Source organism: Branchiostoma lanceolatum, chromosome 12 (assembly GCF_035083965.1).
Source record: "Branchiostoma lanceolatum isolate klBraLanc5 chromosome 12, klBraLanc5.hap2, whole genome shotgun sequence".
Classification (NCBI taxonomy): domain Eukaryota; kingdom Metazoa; phylum Chordata; class Leptocardii; order Amphioxiformes; family Branchiostomatidae; genus Branchiostoma; species Branchiostoma lanceolatum.
In genome coordinates, this window is record NC_089733.1 from 4,098,612 (window position 1) to 4,111,150 (window position 12,539).

General features: G+C 40.8%; 1 long non-coding RNA gene across 1 annotated transcript; it reads right to left on the reverse strand.

Annotated features, from left to right (window-relative positions):
* Positions 1 to 2,935: 2,935 nt before the first annotated feature.
* LOC136446532 (uncharacterized) lies at positions 2,936 to 3,818 on the reverse strand. The gene is made up of 2 exons (XR_010757587.1): positions 3,276 to 3,818; positions 2,936 to 3,047 (listed from the first exon to the last, which is right to left on the reverse strand). It is a non-coding gene; the product is annotated as an uncharacterized lncRNA (long non-coding RNA).
* Between the last annotated feature and the right edge of the window lie 8,721 nt (positions 3,819 to 12,539).

Genomic DNA, 12,539 nt, shown 5'->3' on the forward strand with positions numbered 1-12,539 from the left:
CCCTGCCAGTCATCTGTAGCACAACTTCCATGTCCTCAGGTGGTCCATACAATACTACATGTCTAACATTCTTAAAGTTAACCCCCATTCAAAGTGCACTTGTGGCTACAACAACTCGACAACTCCCCTGCCCTAGCAATGAGTTAACAATTCTCTCCTTGTATTCTGACAGTGTGTGGCTATGATACATGCCAATCAGCATGTTTTCTGTGCACTGCTCCCCTGACCATGCACCATCCCCCAGTAAGGCCTGTAGGTAAACAAACACTTTACCAACTGATCTTAGTGCTCGACAATAGATGATAATACTTTCCATATCTGTTCCTTTACTGAGAATGTCTTTCACAATCCAGTCTAGGCAGACGAGTTTATCATGTGTGACCGGAACTATTGCTAACCCGATGTTTAGCTTGTTTGGACTTATTCTGACCATATGTGCTCTCTCCATGTGTAGTATCTTCCTTACTTTTTGTGTAGAGTTAATGTCCGCAGACGCAGTCAGGGCCAAGATGGGCATTCCTGAATAAAGAAACAGTGTTGAACAGGGAGAGTTTTAATTTCAAGGGAGGGAAAAAAATATGGAAATTGCAACTCTATACAGGCACACAACTGTGCGAATATGTTCATGTATAATCATGCGTATACTGTATGTGCACTTCATTGTATAATATTTTACAAATTCTTTACATATTGCATGTAATTTGTGACAGCGTTTTACACAGATCCGTCATAGCCATTTTCTCCACCTTCAATAAAACTATGATTGTTATATTACCTGGTGTCATTTTCTATGAAATCCCATAATGAGAGAAGGGTTTATAAACGAGAGACGAGTCCTTGAACATTATCATTTCCATAGTCAACAAAAAGGCTGGGATACGAGCCTTCCAATAATGTCATTTCCATACACTAGGGAAATTAAGGGGCTAAGAACTGGGGGGCGCATGCAACACCAATTGGACGACTGGCCATGGGTATTGTTGGGTTGGTGCCGAGGTTGTAAGGGTGGAAGGCATGAATCCCTCCAAACGGTCCCATGATCACACCACCCTGGTTTGTGATCGGTGAGAAAATGGGGCCGTTTGGTAGGAGTGGAATGAGGCCAGGGGATATGGTTGCGGGTGGTGAAATAAGACTGGGGACAAAGGTTGGGGATGGTGAAATGTGGCTGATGGGGACAGGTGGGGCTGGTGTTAGTTTAGGAACAATCCTTCGGTAGTGCGTCACTGGAGTTGGTTGTTGGTGGTGCTGCTGTAGTTGTGAGCCCGGCTGCTGCGGTTGCGGTGTGGTTTCCAAGATGGCTGTTATGATAGAAAAGGGAACATCAATTATAATGTCGTATCATTGTGATAATGATGCACCATGCCAGTAGATAAAATATAGCACAGGGATCCTTTGGACGCATAGTGGAGACCATGGATGGGTAATTTGCACGAAAGGAATGTAGTTTTATTGGGTTACAACCGTGCCACCAATGAATCCTAACAATGTTGCTCAAAGATTTGAATTGTAGACTTGCTTGTTCAGGATTTGTGAGTATAGCAAACTGTTCCCATGAAAAGTATTGACAATGTGTTTAGGGTCAAATTGCAGATGTATTCCACTCAGTACTAATCTGCAACGTGTGTAATGAAGGCTACCTAAGGTGTAATTAGACAGATATATGTGATATTAAATTCATACTTAGGAGACCATCAGGATCCCATTCTGTTGGGTCGGCAGCCGGCTGATGTGGGTCCAGTAGGTCTGTTAAGATGGCTGTAGATATGAAAAGAATGAGAGCATATATTACAATGTCTTGCCAATATTATTGGAATCCAGCAGTATCAGGTACAATAGCACAAAGTCATCTGGTATGATTGAAGGCAGCTCCCACACACCACGGCCAGCCAGCAGAACGTAGGTTCCCGGGCCCTCTCTTTTACACACTGGAATAGAGGTAAATATTGTCAAGGTGAGGTTTCGGACGGCTCCAAGTCACACCACAGCCACGGTCAGCAGGACGTTGGATCCCTGTCTATAGCAGGCGGAGAAAAACTGTGATCTGCGACCTTGTCAATTTGTACGAATAGTATATGGTATATGGTCATTGTGATAGAGCCGTACCACCTGGCGGATTGTTACATTATTGCGCAAAGACATGACTTATAGATATGTTTCTTTACTATGGATTGATGTTTTATATTTTTTGGTGGTGCTGATATGTTTGTCCTATCACCTGGGGTTGAGGTCATTGTTTGTTTTGCCCGTCTGTGTAATATATGCTGTATAAGGTAATTAGAAAGATATGTGTAATTTAAAGACTTACTAAGATTTAAAGACTGGTTTGAGGTTGCCCACTACTACTGCCTAAAGACTTACTTTCGAGAGTGTCTATGTACGCCTCCGTGTCATTTTGATCGTCTTGTTGTGCTGGCTTCGGTCTGGTAGGCTCCTCTGCTTGTTACACGGCTTCCAGATTGGCTGTAATAGTTATGAAGAAGGGAACATAGAAATTAATGTCGGCTTTGTTGCTGTCAATGCAGTATCTCGTAGACGCTAATGCTTTCTTACAACCACATTATGTTTATACAAGTATAAAGGGAGGGAGCAAAATAAGTATACTCACCTACTAAAGTAATCAATCGCGTCCAGCACATGTTTCTTGAGAGAGCCATCCTGGAAATCCACAGAACTAAAGTCGATCCAGAGACGCTGGAAGACTTGAATGTAAAAGACTTGAATCAATACGGGGTACTTACTTTGCAGGGGAATGTGAGCAGATCTTGTCTTCCGTATTTCTTCCCTCTCTCTTTTGCTTCCTGCCTCCTGCAATGACTTCTTCAGGTTGTCGCAAACTGTGCATTTGGAGAATCGGCTGAACTGTGTAGGAAAGCATTATGCGTACAGAGTAAATAACCCAGATTGAATCTAAGAAGAGACGACACAAATCAAGTGATGGCTTCATGATTTTATTTTTAAGCGAAACACGTTCTGCTAACTTCACTTCCTCTTGCTGCATGGGCGTCTACTCATGGGCGCTGTGGGTAGGCTGGAGGAGGAGGAGGCTGCAAAACATGAAATGTAATTGTAAATTAATCGTCGTTCACCCATCTCGTCGGTACCTGTATCTACAAAAACTAAATCATACATACTGAAATAAAGTACAACACACACAGTTCACAGACGACCGGCGCCCCTCCTCCCAGTAGATTTTGTACATTTCATATAAATCATTGGAAAACTTATTCTCTTTGTGTGTCTGTGTAGACTGTGCAATTTATACATGTAGTTACCTGCATGAACACGAGGCATTTTGCTTCAATGCCCATTGAGTGTTCCCATGATTTGGTCAGCTTTAGCCTTGTAGAACCCACGATGTGAATCCCTCTCAGTGCGGCGCTGGAACAGAAAACAAGTGACATCTGTTTATCTTATGCTAATGCAACGGGTAAGAAAATTCGGAAAAACAGAATTTGTACTGTCCGATGTCTTTACTCTCCATGCGGACGTATAAGGTCCGGGTTATATTTGCCGTATTTTCGTCGTATTTAACGGTCAAGTCAGCAGATTAATATCCTAAAGACGACGGTTGGTTGCACGCCTTTGAATTGAGAGAAATGTCGTAATGGTGGAAGTCCGTGATGCTCCCGGAAAATTGTGAAATCTTGACCCGCTGAAACGCTATTTCCCGCGTAACGAGGAATTACTCAACGCGCTAGGTAGAATTGAAACGACCAGTAACGCTTCACGACTAATATAACCATAACGCTTAACGTTGAATTAGAGCGGATCGGCCCTCAATAATAGCACAACTCTGGTTTACGTACGAGATCTGAACCGAGAACCACACCCTGAATTGGAGAGAGAACGAAAATAAATTGTGCGGGAAATAACAGTATTGTAAATTCAAGTCAGAAATGATTCTCGATAGGGAGTTATAAAGTAATGCAAACTAAAATAAAAGAATTTTTTACCAGGAACATTCTCCAACGGTTACCCGAAAAATGTAGGATGGAAACGAATTGCCAGGTCATGATGATACTAGTCCACCGTCTTGCTAGTAGTGAGCTGGAATGGTGACTGATAAAAATCTAGACATTTGACGGAAGTTCACGCCACCCAGCTCAGAAAGTGTGAATAGTGTGACCAATGAAATCACTAGTTGATATCACATGACTTTACGGTGGACAAATTTCCCAGACATCTTGCACAAAAATTATCTACCTCTCCGCAAATTCGTGTTTGAGGCAAAGACTTGATCGAGATGCGGAACTCTTACCCTTGCTCAAACTGTGGCCAACAATGCGGAGTCGGGTCGATCCAGTGTTCTTTTTGTTCCGTGTGGATGCACAGGTAAATTTTTAGTAATTCAAAGTTTTATTGTGTTTTTTTTCCTTCCTTCGTGTGTAGAGCATGTATGGATGATACTGTAAATTCTGAAATGCTCGCGGTGGTTTAATATTAGCGGTAGTGAGAAATTAGCTCTAACGGTTAGAGGTGTCAGACGGGCGGGCAAAAAGTTTAGCGGTGGTTTTATGTTTGTGCTCACGAATATAAGCTACCGCGAATACATTGTCTGCATTTAGACCCCCAAAATTGGCAAGATTGCCATGAGAGCGCCGAACTCCTGGAAAACGTGCTCAAGTGGAATCTGTACGGCGACCCTTGCGCGCTCTCAGCGCGACCAAAAGACGACTGTTAGCCCTGCATCAGTTAGGAAGGCAAAGCTGCGTTTTGCTCCCTCGAGCTCCATGGCATTGCTGTTCTTGCACTCATTGGACTGCAGCAACTCGAAGTGTACCAGCTTGTTGATCGTATTGCAAAACATGGTGTACGCTCCATACTTCGCGCTATGTCCCATTGAATCGTACCGGCCATCCCCACTCCAGACTGCATTCTTCTCTCCTTTGAGTAGGTTGATCAGCCTCTGCCGGTACGATTTCCAGTAGCAGAGTATGGACGGAACCAGGTATTTTTTCTGGTGCTGGTGATATGCTCTGCCAGAAAACATGGACAGCCCGATGTGCTTGAACAGGAGCAGTGTTTTTGACAGGCTTATTCCAGATATCAGTATACCAAAACTTAGCAGAATGTTTCCAGTGGGGTACTTGCCGAATACGAATGGTTGGGAGGGCCATGCGTAGCTGTCCTCACCGCATGATGTACAGCTTTGAGTAACGATAGCCATTGTTCCAGTCATTTTCACTGTTACGGTGGGTCTCTCCTCTTTGCACCGGAAGCAGAACAGGCTGAAGAGACTCACCAGCATACTGAAGAAAACCATGAACTTGGGCTCTTTGAAACAGTGTGTTCCAGGTTCAACACTGTAAAACATGACAATGAACAAAAATTACAGCTTATCCTTTACAACTTATCCTCTTCTTACTTTAAGCTGGGGGAATTCAGCCTTCAGATACTTTCCGACCTCGTTGCGAGATAGGCGGAAGTCGTCCAAAAGCGCCACGATGGTTTTCAGCTCAAGTGTACCAAAAGGGTCTGGCCTTATATTTCGCAACCTTAAGAAATATGGGATGAAATACAGTCAATCTCCTTATCTTTTAACATTTTTTCTTTTATACAAAATCAGGAGCAAACGTATATCATTTCTGTTTATATGCAGTTTGAACATTTCATCCAGATTATGAACATTATATCTATTTCTGCCATGTTGATATAAACGAATAAAGATTTGCAGAAGTTGGAGTGGAAAAATTCCCTGACGAATTGCATCACGAATCTAACATCAAGAACTTCAAAAAGGCCAACCCCAGAAGAACGAATCATGTGAATTAATATCTTCGAAATCACCAGGAACTGTTACACATAGCATGGAAGTACCAAACTGCTTGCACGTAATTGTTGTGAAATTTTTCCTTCCAAAAATACCCCCATCACCAGAACACGAGTAAACAAACACGAATGATTTCTCGCCCTATTGGTATACGTTCGGGAAGAGAAAAGACTCGTATAGTTCTTAGTATATAACTAATTATATATAAGGTTATAAGGTGCTCTCTATGAACTGCCACACCTTTCCCATCTCGGACAACAATCCAGCCATGGAGAGGCACTTAGATTAAAGCAAACCAGATATTAGCTAACTTGAGATAAATAGGTATTGTTTGAAATGTTTACATAGCAAAATGAGCCTGTGAATTTACAGCAAACAAACGAAAGGGCAAGGAAACACATCATTTTTTTTTAATTCAGGCGGCCTTGCAATGACATGAAGAAATAATTTAAGGGTCATGGTCAATGTTTACATAGCTATTTTCTCAAATGATAATATCATATAAAAGTACATGTGAATAGCCTTTCTCTTGTCCCATAGGGAATTTGTCTTACCACTTAGCTGACGGACAGCATCCAGGTAAAGTCCTGCCACAATTTTTGCATCTTTGTTGGTGGATCCCACATGCCATATTAGCCTTCTGCTATAACTGTAATGGAAGAACTATAATCATTGAACCACATGTAGATGCCATCATATTATCTACATCTTTGTGACCTCAAATCCGTCCAAAAATATCATTAATCATCTACCACTCAAGATTTCAAAACTATTCATACCCTGCATAGCTCACCTCACACACATTACTGTTAAAGTTCATAGTTAAAATTGTGCAGTGGTCTATATTTCACTTAACTATGTTTGATTGCTAAATGAAAGGTACAAATATATATTAATAATGAAACATACCCATCGATGCATCCATGAATGCAAAACCCAAAGGGTTTTAGTTTATCATTACTGAAGGAGAAAAGGCATAATTTCACTACAACTTGAATTTTCACAGCAATATAAGAGTTATGGGAGAGAGTGAGTGAGTGAGTGATAAGAGTTTATTTTACTTTATTAAGGGTTGAAAACATAAAAAGACTGATTATACATACCCGTCTATAAGCCACATCATGTTGGGACCCTGAAATGCAGAAAGGAAATGATGTGGGCTGGATTACCATCTGTGAATATCACTGAAATTATAGAAGTGAACCACAATCATAAGGAATGAAATACATTAAAAGTAAACATTGGGGACTAAAAAGGACATTATGCATCTATTTAGAATATACAAAATGCTTGTGCCAAACTGAATTACTCCCTGCGGTGAAGGCGGTGTCTTTTCCTCAGGAAAGAAGCCTCTGGATCTTTCTCCCGCAACAGCTGCTGAACTGTATCTCTGTGAAGCCACATGAAGGTAATTGAGTGACATATGCAGAATGATGGTCTTTTGTCCAAGTCAACTGACTTAAAACTCACTAATAAATCGTCAATTGCAACAATAATGATTTGACATTTGAAATGAATTATTGCTTTTATTTCTACAATGAAGCCCAGAAATCGAGGTAATATAATGGTATGGGTAATAGGAAGATGTACCTCCTGACATTCAGATCATGTTCTCTGACCAGGCTATGCCACATTGTTCTGTATCCTGCATTGGCCCTTGGTCCCTGAAGTTCTTCCAGAGGATGAGTATGACCTAAAATAGCCATGAGTATGACCAACAATAGCCCTTAATGAAAGGTGTCCTATCACGTCATCCAGTTTTACAATACAGCACCATGGACTGCCACTCTGGATGCTGAGGTTTGTCAGCAATCTTGAAAGAAAACAATTTGTATTTGCATTGAATTAGCAAGAAATCTAGTCACAATTGCTCCTTATATACTTCTGTCCATTTATATACTGAAAACAATCAGGCTATCAGTGTATCAACTTGCAATGATCTTGTGACTTATGATTCAGTTGGTTTTGAGAAGCAAACATAGAAAAAGCATGTAGTACTTGGTTTAACACCAATACCATGGGGAGGGTGCAAAGCAAATTGACAACAAAATATACTGATTGGACTGTCATAAACTCTTCATCATGTTTATGTCTTCTTTGTTGTCTTCTTGTGAACAGCACACAGCTTGCACTTTGAGCATGCCTCCGTCTGTGTCTCTTTGTGCTGCTGTTGCAGTGGATTGTGTCCGATTTGCTGAATGGCGTCAATCGGGGTGTTAAAGCTGACCTGTGAAAACAGTATAGTAATATATAGTTTACATATAATTTCTTTCAATTCATTCATACCAACATCTTTTCACAAACTTTTTTGGGCACAAATTAAAACATGAAATCAATAAAAAATCATGTGTTATTTCTATCCAAGTATTGCCATGTCTTGAATGATTTAGACTCTAGTGGCATAAACAGACAGTGTCTTAACACAATAAAACAGATGCTTTAAAGCTATAAAAACAACTTTATCAATCTGTAAGACTAAAGGGCCAGGATTAAAAGTTCAAAGCACAGTTCCAGACACATTTGGTGTATCCTGGTAGATTAACACAGATCCGGATACACTTTAGTCTCAGGCTCATCCAAAACCGTGCATAGGGCAAAACCATGTACTAATGGGTCACGGGGACTATCCAGAACCGTGCCTTTGGATATACAACATCTTGATTCTCGGATAAATCTTTACTAAGTTAAGTAGACACTAAAACACTCCGTTTGTGCCACTTCGATAAATTTATAAACCATCCAAGACAACTGTGAAATGCAGTTACAGAGTGATTAAGTCAATTACACTGGTTCTTTCTCATCCCAGCAATGTAATGCCTTTTTATGTAGCTTTTTTTTCAGTTTAACTGACAACCAACACAGTCTTTACACTTTTGTGTTGTATTATACACAGGTATGTTTTCTAGAAAATGGCATTGTATTATCAACCCAAGAAAGAAGATTGCAGGTTAATATTCATTCATCTGTGATCACATTCATTCTTCATAACTTTAACAAGCCTTTCGTGAGGAATGACCCGGGGTCTGCCTACAGGTATGGGGCCCAAAATCTTTAATCTCTTTGAGGTCGCATCTACCTTGGCTATTCACACACCGAATATCATTTAAACATTCTCAAGTTATAGGTACACACAATCACATAAACAAACACATTTAGCCCTACCAAAAACATTAACCTAATCTATTAGCGAAAGGAAAAAGTACAATGCACCTCTAGGAGGGATTGTAGGTCCAGTCTATCCTTATTTCTGATGGCAGTGTCCTCGCTTCCTTACATTCTACCCCGATCCAGTTTCTATTGGTTTCCAGTAGTATTTCTGGTCACATCATCTCGCAACACCTCATACTCGTGATCTTGTACAGCACACAATCCTGTACTTGAACTAGTAACACCTTCAAAGTACCCTGCTCCCTCCCCACGTACAACTTCAGTTGACATTTTAAGAGTGCCAAATCTTACTAGAACATGGTCGTCAACATTCAGTGACACATGTGTGTTGTCTGTAGTGGGTGGAGAAACAGATGTGTTGTTTATTGTCAGACGTGCTACTAGTAGCGGATGCTGACTCAAACCTGCTACTAGTACCGGATGCTAACTCAGACGTGATACTTGAACCTGATCCTGGCTCCCCCCTCGCCTTAGAATAATCCCCCCCCCCCCCCTGCCAAGTCCCCTGCCATTGCATTTTGCTACCTTCGTAGGCGATTCCCCATCGGCGAAGAGGAATGACCTCATATTTTTGGTCACACCTACACCCTCAAGAAAACTCTTGGGTGGGGTGTTCGGAAGAGGAAGCACTGTGAGTTGGTTGGCCTCCATGATGGACTCTGAGGTGTGGGTGGTGTCGCTGGCTAACGATCGAAGTGTGCCGGCTCTGTACTGCTCTCTCAATTCCCCCGTTGCGTAGACCGTCCTCCCTTTTTTTCATTGATGATGACCTGTATGTTGCAGCGAGTGCGTACATGGAACTCCATTGCCTGAATGGAAAGGGGAAAAACAGTAGAGGTCCCAGAATAGAACCATGTGGGACTCCTGACACTACAGGAAGCCAGGATGAAAGAGCTCCTTCGACAATAACCCGCTGTCTTCGATTAGAGAGATAGTCAGAGAACCAGTCTAGAAGATTAGAATGAAAGCAAAATGTTTGGAGTTTTTTTTATCAGTTTCACCTTGCTTGCTCCTCTCTCTGGCCATGCATTTGATTAAGTGGAAGGACCAATGCCACCTTGGCAATGTATACCAGCAAGGGCTATACATGTTCAGTTCCTCGTTCATCATTGTTGCAGAGTCTCCACCACTGAACTGACTCTAAAATCAAGAAAAGTAACAAATATGACCGTAAAAGTAACAAATATGACCGTGAGTAAAAGCTGCAAAGACAAAGTAACAAGTTGTTTCAGTTAATTTCAAAGCACAAGAAGACAGAGGGTTAGGTTAGTAAATGAAAGACTGTGAACATATGAACGGCTTACCCTAGTGTCTGTTCCAGGATGTTTGTAAGCTCATCCTTGGCCAATTTGTATGTCTTCTCTGCCATGTCATAACACTCAACAATGCTGACATCTGAAGTGCCAGAGGGATGTAAAAAAAAGGATTTCAACAGACGATTGACCGGGCTCCATAGAGTCTACTCAAATTACTATAAGCGTCTAGGATCTAGGGCTATTTAACGAAATACATCCTGGGGGAAAAGCAATTGCAAGGAAAAAAATGTGTTCATCTAACGCATTAGCTTCCTACTGACAATTTTAATATTGAATAATGCTTTCTATGCAACGTGAGAGTACGCATATCTACAATATTCGTCCTGCCGTAATGAAGCAATTCATCTGTCAAATGGTCGATCCCATAGGTTGGTGATGAAACAGCTTCTTTGTGTGTTTTCCAATGATGACTCCTACACCTCTCTTGACATTGTATCTGTGGCTGTGGGATCTAGTAGACCAACAACCATCAGCTATTAATTAAAGCCATCGTCTCACTTTGCCTCAAGCCTATCATTACTCAAATATCATTGTCGCTGTCAAGTCTTTTTCAGGCAATCATACAATTTAGTTATTTACAAAACTTGCACATGCATGGTTAAATGTTCCGAAACTTATATCCCAAGAACGACCAGAAAATTTAAGCCATTGGGACCTTAACCATACGTAGTATTTGCTTTCAATCAAACTTCAAGTTGATATCTCTGAAAGGATAGTTATCAAAGACAAATGTCAGTGATGCAAATACAAATTGTGATTGATAAAATGGGAAACCAATACAATCCTTAGCTCACTTGTCAGGGCCTTGTGTTTTATTTGTATGGTCTCAGGGGTGACGTCACGGGGATGATAGCGGATGGCTTCTGAGTTACTACTGTACCTGTAGTATCGATAAAGTAAGTAGTTCCTCATTAGCATAATACACACTTTCAATTTTCATTTAAGTAACTACATCTCCAAGACGTCTATAGCATGTACATAGTGATGGAAATATGAATTTGCTGCATAAGTTACGCAATTGGCGTCCTCATTAGTGTGATTAACATAACATTCCGTTTAACCACATATATGATATGCACTTTTTGTTTTACATTACTTATCGACATCTTGTTAGATTGAGCAGGCAGTTAAAACAAAAGAATGGCACCCAGGTAAAGTTGGTGTTACCTTAAAGATTATTCATTAAAAGGAAAGACAATTGTGCACAAAAATTGATACGATATGTAAGACCTACTCTGCTCTAGTCGTCGACTCGATTTCCTCGGGAAAGGTGCTTTCCTCAAACCTCACCGTGTCTCTGCCATACAGAAGAATACTTGATCACAGAGTCAAGGAATCGGCATCGTATCTGAGTATCATGACGTAAAAGTTATCTTTGACGTTTACCTTCACTTTCGACAACCCACCAACATTTTCATTAAATACAATGATGTGTCCGAATATCATCAAACAGTATGGTGAATATGTGCTATAAACATCGTTGTTTAAGTATATATGATAGCAGTAGTACAACTATATTAACCACTAATTTATTTTTGATTTCTATATAAAGGATATTTGGCTTCATCTTTCCTTCATTGATGGCGCGAAGAGCATCGGACGTAGCTGTCTTGGCAACGTCTTTCTGGCCCAGTTCCCACATACCATCGTTTGAGAAGATCTCCCTACATCAATGGTAGCAATTGTTACGACGTAACATTTAATTAAGAAATGTATATCTAACAGTGAGCCCCTAAAAATATTCCCCTCAATATATAAAGCAGCTAATTTCTTCGAATGTGAAGATATGTTTTTTTCTTCTTCTTTTTATACTGCCACACATGTTTTCAAACTCTCTGTGACGTGAACAATGTTATTATCAAGGGCATGCTATTCCTCTAAATGGTAGGAACGTACAGATACAAATGACTCATACTCCAAGCAGAGGTTTTGGTCGGGGGGGAATTGTGGCCATAACAGGAGGCCAACTTAAAAAAAGGCCACTATTACCCCCCGACCAAAACCGCTGCTTGGAGAATATCATACTACGTGTACTTAGATCAAAATCACACGTGTCTGTGAGGTCATAGGATTTATTGAACATGGCAAAGATTCAGTAATCAATATACCCAGTGCGAGGGGGGTGGGTACCTTGTAAAGTCTCTTTCTCAATATTTGGATTAAAAGACTCTTTTGACAGGACGATCTTGTCAGCAGTTGTAAAACGTGCACTATTGACAAGATTATCCTGTCAGCAGTAGAAAAATGTGCACCGCTGTCAGGATGATCCTGTCAGCAGTGCA